This window comes from Orycteropus afer, unplaced genomic scaffold (assembly GCF_000298275.1).
Source record: "Orycteropus afer afer isolate SDZICR_OR568_19922 unplaced genomic scaffold, OryAfe1.0 scaffold00237, whole genome shotgun sequence".
Taxonomy (NCBI): domain Eukaryota; kingdom Metazoa; phylum Chordata; class Mammalia; order Tubulidentata; family Orycteropodidae; genus Orycteropus; species Orycteropus afer.
Genome location: NW_006921824.1, coordinates 4,269,711 through 4,279,044, shown reverse-complemented (window position 1 = coordinate 4,279,044; position 9,334 = coordinate 4,269,711). Strand labels below are relative to the sequence as shown.

Below are 9,334 nucleotides of genomic sequence, written 5' to 3'. Positions count from 1 at the left end.
AGTAGGATTGCCCAACCTTCCTTCCGAGGAGTGGCTGGTGGGTTTGAACCGCCAGCCATCTGGTTAGCAGGCAAGTGTCTTAGCCACTATGCTACCAGAGAGAAACTCTAAAAAGGGGCTTAAAGATATAAGTTGTAGCTTAACAAAGAATCTAGGAAGAATTGAAATGGTGTTGCAAGTTGTTCACAGGACAAAATTTTCTTCCTTCCTTTGTTCTTTTAAAGACATCTTAAGTAAGGTATTTAAGACTTGGAGACTCTTCTAGTGGTTGGATTCTGATTTCGTTTCAAAATCCAGCACTCTGCCTTTACAAATATATAACCCTTCAGGAAGAAAGTGGAATGGGGAGAAATACGGATGTAACTAAAAAATGAGAGGGGTGGTGGGGAGGAAAATCTTCTTGCTATTTCCAAAACTCTAAAAAAAAATAATAATAATAACAACAAAAACCCCCACCCAAAATTCTCCAAATTTGTGTTCATCATAAGTAAATTTGGTATTATTTTTATGTATGAAAGACAGTCAATTAATTTAATCTTTATGAGTTTAACAATTTCAATTGGAAAGTAAAAGTGAAATGCCCAGTGATGTCCTTCCTGATATAAGGATGGGTTTTGTATTTTCCATATCAAATCCCCCCTTTTATTAATGGATGATGAGTTGTTCTCATTCTTTATGGAAAGTGTGAACAGGGTTTACAAAAGTGAAGTGTAAAACCAAAAAAAACCCCAAATTCACTGCCCTCGAGTTTATTCCGACTCATAGCAACCCCCTTTGGGTTTCCCAGACAGTAAATCTTTACGGAAGTAGTTTGCCCAGTATTCCTTCCATGGAGTGCCTGGTGGATTTGAAACACCAACCTTCTGGTTAGCAGTCGAATGCCTTAAGATCTATGCCATCAGAGCTCCTTAAATGAAGTTTAGGTTTTTGGAAGAGAAGAAAGTGATTTTGTTAGAAAATGAACTTCTATGTTTCCTTCCTATCTCAGCTCACTCACTATTTATTAGGGAAGCCACCCCTGACTGCTCAGCCTGGGTTGGCTGTGTCTTTTATAAACTCTCATTGTACCAAACATGTATGCACACCTGTGTTATGTTTGTTATTCTTTAATTCAGCCTTCCCAACTACATAGACTGTAAGCTCCGCTAAGCACAGAGATGTGAAAATTCTGGCTTACAATTTTCTATCCAGGATCTAGCACAGTATCTGATACCTATTAGACCCTCAATAAATGAATTAGTTGCTTAATGAATGGATGCAGTCTAGGTATTAGAATATGAACATATCCCTCCCCCAAAATCTATGAGTTTGAGTAAAACTATAGTTACTACCCACAAAAAGAGTTTAAAATTTTTATACTAGGTATATTTTCTTTTGGAGTAAAGAAGGCAGCTTTCTAAACATAGGGAAGAGGTGGAAGTAGGCAGTGTCTGAGATTCTAGGTATGGCAGATGGATGTAAAGTGGGCCTGGTTATAGCCACAGTTTCAGTTCCATTTAAATACTTGTTCCTGGACATGCTTCTCTTTTATTGCACCTTTGGAAACTTACTGAAAAGCCTTCTGTGGATCCTTTGCATAAGGCAAGTGAAAGTGATCAAAACCCCAACTTCACCCTGAGAAGCTCGCTTCATTAAGGCATCTCCCCTCCACTGACAGTTGGTTTACCTAGCAGGGAGCTGGGTTCATTTACTGGAGAGTGGGAAAGGTAGCAGAGATTTCCAGAGGAGCTGAACAGATTTATCAGTCTTTGTTTTCTTTGGTAACTTGAGTATTTCATAATTTCCTTTTTGATGGGAAAATCCAGAACTCTTACCCTATCCTCCTTTCATTCCTCCCTACTCTTGTAAAGTGAAGGAGAAGGAAAAAAAAAAAAAAAAAAAAGGAAACTTTTACAAAGAAGGAGGAAGAAAAGATGAAAAGAACCCAAGCTTGCATCTTATAGTCACTATAGAATTAAGTCCAGAATGATCTTGACTTTCCTGGCAGACATGCATAGCCATCATTTTCTATACCCCTATTCTCTGGACTTAATTATTTTCCATATTAATTAATAATTATCAGTGTTAGGATTATTATAGAAATGATTACCAAGTGTTCTTCCTTTCTTTTGAAGCTAAAACAAAATAGAATTGCCTTACTTAGAGTGGAAAGGATCTGCTGAACTGGTGAGATTGTGAGATTTGGAGAAAGACTAAGAAGGAAGTTGTGGCTGCTTGTTGTTGTCGTTGTTATGTGCCGTCAAGTCCTGACTCATAGCGACCCCTGACCTCTCCTTGGGTTTCCCAGGCGGTATCACTATGGAAGTTGATTGCCCAACCTTCCTTCCAAGGTATAGCTACTTATTTGGACTTTAATGGGAAGGAGACAGATTGCCTTTTCTTAGCCTAGTGTAGGTACAACTTCACCTGAACCCGGAGCAATTGGCTGGATGACCTTCCAGTGACCCATCCAGCTCTTTTATTCTGTGAAGGATGCCAAACAAACAAACAACCACAACACTGATCCTTAGAAGGGCATTTAGATCAGTGGATAGAGAAAATTTAAATTTTGCAAATGAAAGTCTACCTTGTAATCCGTTCAGTTACCTCCATTCGCTTTTTAACTTCCTTTTTATGTGTGAAGCAAATCTTGACCATGTGAGCTAATATTATTACTCTTGGTGCTAGGGTTGTGGAAGTCAGATATAAGCAAGATTTGGATGCAGGACTTCCATTTGACTTGTTCTGGGAAAAATGAATTAAGTACACCCAGCTTGGAATTCAGCACTTTTTATTTTATCATTTACATCCAGACTAGTAGTCAGTTAGCTGTCAGTTAAACTCTATAAAAATAGGAAAAATGATAAACATATCTAACAGAAAAATGTTATTTCTACCTTAAATAGGGCTTAGTTTCTGTAGCGTGTGTGTGTGTATGTGTGTGTGTGTTCATGCTGGGGGCGGGGAATGACTCAGTCAACTTCCCCAAATCAGGGAAAGTTGTGGTTGATTATGAGACCACTGGGGAATGGCACCAGGAGCTCTGGTGGCACAGTGCCTACGGCATTTGACTGCTAATGAGCAGGCTGGTGGTTCAAGCCCTCCAGCCACTCTATGGAAGGAAGACAGGGGTGGGGGGTGGGGTGGGGGGAATCTATGTCTGTAAAGATAAACTGGCTCAGAAACCCAGTGGGAGTCACTGTGAGTCAGAATAGACTCAATGGCAGCGGGTTGAGTTTTGGTGTTGGGGAACGGCAGGAGGAATGGGTGGGAATTAGAATAGAGGAGATTTTGCTGAAGTTGAGAGGATCTTTCTTGGTTTCATGGGAAAAATCAGACATAACCTCTCCACTAACCTGATTCTTACTAAGTTTCATCAGATTTTACTTCTGTGATATAACAAACAAGTGAGATAATATGGCTGAATTCAATATGGAGTTTGCTTATGTAAAATTAAAGATTTATACCAGGAAAGTAGAAACATGTATAATGATTAAGAGAAATTATTCTGATTATTTCTTTGTCTTAATGTATAAAGAATTTATACTAAAATGATTTACAGTTGCCCCTTGGTATCTGTGGGAGATTGGTTCCAGGAACCCTGTAGGTACCAAAATCTGTGGATACACAATGAAGTCACTTACATAAAATGGCATAGTATTTGCATATAACCTACACACATCCTCTTGTATACTTTTAACCATCTCTAGATTACTTAAAATACCTAATACAATACAAATACTATATAAATAGCACTTTATGCTCCTGGTTAGTTGCTTTTTGCTCCCCTCCCCCAAATATTTTCAATCCCCATTCAGTTGAATCCGTGGATGTGGAACTCATGGATGTGGAGGGCTGACTGTATGTGCTGGAAAGGAGACGGTTGCTTTTTCACTTACTTACGTTCTTAATAAAGATGTGATGTTTTTTGAGGGTTTGCCTTGGAGAAAAGTTCATCAGAGAGTACTCTTGGAATATTTTATAGGAATGCCACCACTTCTGACTTGTTGCAAAAACACACTCCTTTAATTGCACATAAATGTTACATGCCATTAAGAAATTGACTTAAGAATGATATTTTAAATATAAGAACAGTCTTTTATCTCACAATGAATATGTTCTGAAAATTAAAGTATGATTTACAGTATAATGAAATTACATATGACATTAAATTAATTTTTAATATTAACATTATGCATAATAACATCAGTAATTTAATTGTCAGACTCCTCCAGAGAAACAGAACCAATGCCACATATATATACACACATACTATATATATACATACACACATATACACATCCACACACACACACATATATATATATATATATATACCAAATTGAATATATATATATATAGAGAGAGAGAGAGAGAAGAGAGAGAGCGAGAGCGCTCTGGTAGCATAGTGCCTAAGGCACTTGACTGCTAACCAGAAGGCTGGCAGTTCAAACCCACCAGCCACTCCTTGGAAGGAAGATTGGGCAATCTACTATCGTAGTGATACTGCCTTGGAAACCCAAGGCAATCTACATCTGTAGACATATGAGTCAGGTCTGATTGACAGCACATAACAACACCAAATATATATATATATATGACATATATAAAATTCATAATCATATAATCATTCGTAATAGGGGTCTACTTCTAAAACTAGAGTCTTGTTTTGCCAAACAGCTGAGAACTATAGCCCAGCCAAGCTGACACATTAAATTAAACATCACAGTGATCATTTATTCTAGATGTATGATTGATACATACATATCAACTTTTAGAGCCCCTAGAATGGAGTTAACCATATATCCATTCATTATTTCTGTCTTTAGCTATCTCTTTTGATTTTACAGAAGTTATGCAATACAGTTTCATCTTTCTCATTGTAGAGCAGTCTTCTTATTTATTTATCATTGAACCATGGAACACTGTCTGTCACTTGTAGATTGTTTTTCCTGAGTTCCCAATCAGTGTCAGCATCCTACTTGAGCTAACAGAATTCTAGAACTGAAAAGGATCTTCCATGTTGCCTGGCCAAACTCTTTCATGAAATTGAGACTCAGAGAAATAAAGCAGTGTTAGTGACACCCTGTTTCCTACATCAATGTTTACATTAATCTTGTTAGCTATCATTTTTCCTGGCTGTATGAGAAGAGGCATGATCTCTCCTCCTTTCTAAATGGACAGGTACCATTCCTTCCCTCTTCCCAAGGGGCATGATTTGCATAGTAAGTGCAAGCATTCTTATCATGAGAAGATTTTTAGTAAAATGGAAATGAGGAATGGACTGAGTATAGGAGTATGTGTATGTGTGTTGGAGAGCTGGTTGTGGTTTGATGATGCCACCTTTTGCCTGGAAAATGAGATGTGAGTGAAAAAGAGAAAGAGAGGCCTTTTCTTTCATTTGGAAACCATTATCAAAGGGAGAAGGAGACTTGGTAGTGCAGCGGTTAAGCAATTGATTGTTAAACAAGAGGTTGGCCGTTCAAATCCATCCAGTGCCTCTGTATGAGAGAGACCTAGTGACCTATTTCTGTGAAGATTACAGCCAAGAAAACCTTATGGGGTGGCTCTACTCTGTCACACAGGGTCACTAAAAGTTGGAATGAACTCAACAGCACTCAAAAAAACATCAAAGGGCTACTGTGTTCTACTCCTATGTTCAGTCTTTTATCATACCCTACTGATGCCCTTAAGTAGTTCTGATGGCATAGTGGGTAAGACATTTGACTACTAACCAAAAAGCCTAGCAGTTCAAACCCAGCAACTGCTCTGCAGGAAGAAGATGAGTCAATCTATTTCCGTAAAGATCTATAGCCTTGGGAATTCAATGGAGGTCTCTGTGAGTTGGAATCAACTATATAATTGTCCACATTTTTCAGATGAGAAAACTGAGACAAAGAAAAATTAAGTAATTTGTTTAAAGTCATAAAGCTAACTAGTAACAGTGCTAGAATTTAAACCCAATATCTTTGCCTACAAAATTAAGCTCTTAAAAAACATACTATACTGGTTCTCTCAGGCCCAACCCATGCTGTTGTTGTTGTTGTTGTTGTTATGTGACATCGAGTCGGCCCTGACTCATAGCGACCCCTTCTTGGTTTCCGAGGCAGTATCACTATGGAAGTAGATTGGTAGATTGCCCCATCTTCCTTCCGAGGAGTGGCTGGTGGGTTTGAACCGCCAGCCTTCTGGTTAGCAGTCAAGTGCCTTAGCCACTGTGCTACCAGAGCTCCTATGGTGTTGTTAGAAAGGTGATTAAGTCACAGTGTCTAGTATTGTCTAGTGGGAAAGAGAAATATGCAAGTATAAAAAGTGTAATACCCTCTGATATGGTCAGGAATTATAAGTATTCTTTTTATTTGTTAAAATTATGTTGTTGTGAGAGATATCATTCACCTAAAAGGATGGTTTATACAATACATGCACAGTATAAAAGTAGTAAAATATGCCTGCTACTCAGCTTAAGAAACAATATCAATGCTTTATATATCTTTATGGTCCTAATCTAAGGAGCCCGGGTGATGGAGTGGTTAAGTATTCTATTGTTAACTGGAAGGTTGACACTCCGTGGGGGAAAAATGTGGCAGTCTGCCTCCAAAAAGATCACAGTCTTGGAAATCCTATGGGCAGGCAATTCTACTCTGTCCCATAGGGTTACTATGAATCAGAATTGACGTGACAGCAACACGTTTGTTATGGCCTGATTTTGATCACAACATTCTTTCCTCTTCCTTAGAAGAAACAACTCTGTCCCTTTCCATACCAAAGGATATATTCCCAGACAGTACCTTGTTTAGTTTTGCCTGTTTTTGTACTTAATATAAATTGATTCATATACTGGATGTATTCTTCTGTGACTTGCTCTTTTGGCTCATGTTTCTTTAGATTCATTTATGTTGATATGTAAGGCTGTAATTCATTCTTTTTCATAGCTGAATAGTGTTCCATTGAACGGTTGCTACAATTATTTTAATGAGTTGAATATGTGATGCATATTATGATTATTTCTTATTTTCTGTACAAACAAGGCTTCTATAAAAATTCTTGTACATACATATCAGTATTTATGTACCAAAGAATGAATATATGTATATGTATATGTAAATATATATACGGCCATCCATCCCAGTCTGGTTTTTTTTTTTGGATGTTTGGACACATGGTAGTTTCCTCCTCTATGTAAGTTTTAGAATCAGCAAGTAAATTTATACACACACAGTCATACCTACAAAGTATTGATATTTTGATTCAGATTACATTGAAACTATAAATCATTTGTAGAGACTTGTTATTTTATGATACTGAGAATGGTTTGTCTTGCCACATATTTACTGTTTTCTCCATAAAGATCTTGAATGTCTATTGTTAGGACTATTTCTAAAAAATCATATGTATGTATATGTATATCAATATCTATATCAACATCTATATCAATATCAATATCTATATATGTGGTGGGGTAGTGGTTAAGGCATTTAGCTGCTAACCAGAAGGTTGGTGGTTCAAACCCACTAGCTTCTCTGTGAAAGAAAGTTTAGGCAATCTCCTTCTATAAAGATTGTTGTTGTTGTTGTTGTTATGTGCCGTCGAATCGGCCCCGACTCATTACAGCCTTGGAAACCAAAGGGGGGTTGCTAAGAGTCAGAATTGACTTGATGACAGTGAGTTTTTTTTAAAATATGTTGTTGTTGTTATGTGCCGTTGAGTCAGCCCTGGCTCATAGCGACCCCTCCTTGGGCTTCCGGGGCAGTATCACTACAGAAGTAGGATTGTCCAACCTTACTTCCGAGGAGTGGCTAGTGGGTTTGAACTGCCAGCCTTCTGGTTAGCAGTCAAGTGCCTTAGGCACTATGCTACCAGAGCTCCTTTTTAAAAATATATATATATGTAAATATATATAGTAAGTATCACAAGAGCATAAAATTTTGTCTTTCATTTATTGTATTTTTTAACTTACATATTCCCAATGCACAGACCAGTATTTGTTTCATAATAGCCGTTTAATAAATACTTAATCAATGAATATACTTTAAAATGTTTCTATTTATAGATGTTGAATAGTAAAGTAGTTGACATTTATTTAGTAAACTTATAGCTAATCATAATGATAAACTTTTATTATTTATAGTAATTTGCATTTTATGAGGAGCGCTGGTAGCTGATCACCTTATCTGCATTTTTAATTTCATTCTGTATACTTTTAACTCATTTTCTTGTCTTGCTGAAACTAGCTATATCCATAGCACAGTGATAAGCAGAAAATAATGAAAATGAACATTTTTATCTTGTTCCTGATTTCAAAATGTTTTGTTTCCTGTTTTACCATCAAGTATATTTGTTATATATTTTTTCATGTCCTTTTCATGTTAAGTAAATTGTTTTTATTCTATCCCAATAATTTTGTAATAAATAGTATCAAATTTTATATAACACTTTCCTTCATCTATTAAGGATATATATAGAGAGAGTTCTTTTTTGATCTGTTAATATGTGAATTAAACAGCAACCACAAAAAAAGTTGCTGTAGAGTTGATTCTGACTCATGACAATCCGTTCTTCATTCAGAATCATTGTTTGGCCATCATATAAAGCTTTTTAGAGATTGTTGGTGTAATTTTGCTTATATCTTGTTGAGAATTTTGCCTCTATATTCATGAGTGTGATTGTCAATATTTTTTGTTTCCACCCTGCCTTTCTAGTTTAATATCAAGGTAACCTTGTAAAAAGAGTAGGGAACTTATTCCTATCTTTCCAATTTCTCCAGACTGTAAGACTGACCTTAAGTGTTTCTTGAATGTTTCCTAGAATATTCATGTGAAATTATCTGGAGATGGTGATATTTTGTGTTAGGACTTTTAATTTCATTTCAATTTATTTAATAATTATTATGTCATTCATGCTTTCTATTTATTTTCGAGCCAATTTTGCTAAGTTTGCTGTTTTGCTAATATATTTTTATAGAAATTTGTCCATTTCATAGGAATTTTAAACTTAATCGTGTAAGTTTTTCATTTCTGGCATAAAATTGTTAATGTCTACTGTATCTGCATTTATGTACATTTTTATTTCTCTTATTTTTTATTTCTGCCTTCTTCACATTTTCCTTTAACAGCATTGCTAGGGATTAGGCAATTGTATTTTTTCCCCAAAGAACCAGCTCTTGGTTTTGTTGACCTTCTCAATAATATGCTTGTATTCTCCACTGATTTTTGTTCTTATTTTTATTTATTTATTTATTTTTTATTAGGATTTGGGTGAAGATTTACAGAATAAATTCACTTTTCATACAGCAGTTCACATATACTTTGTCTCATGTCATTGACCAAAATTTACAATGCAGCAGCTCCCCTCCCAC

The 9,334-nt window shown here is 36.2% G+C and overlaps 1 protein-coding gene across 1 annotated transcript in view; it reads left to right on the top strand.

Annotated features, from left to right (window-relative positions):
- KCNH5 (potassium voltage-gated channel subfamily H member 5) overlaps window positions 1-9,334 on the top strand; it is a 467,739-nt gene that overhangs the window by 205,957 nt on the left and 252,448 nt on the right. The gene's annotated exons all lie outside the window — the stretch shown is intronic.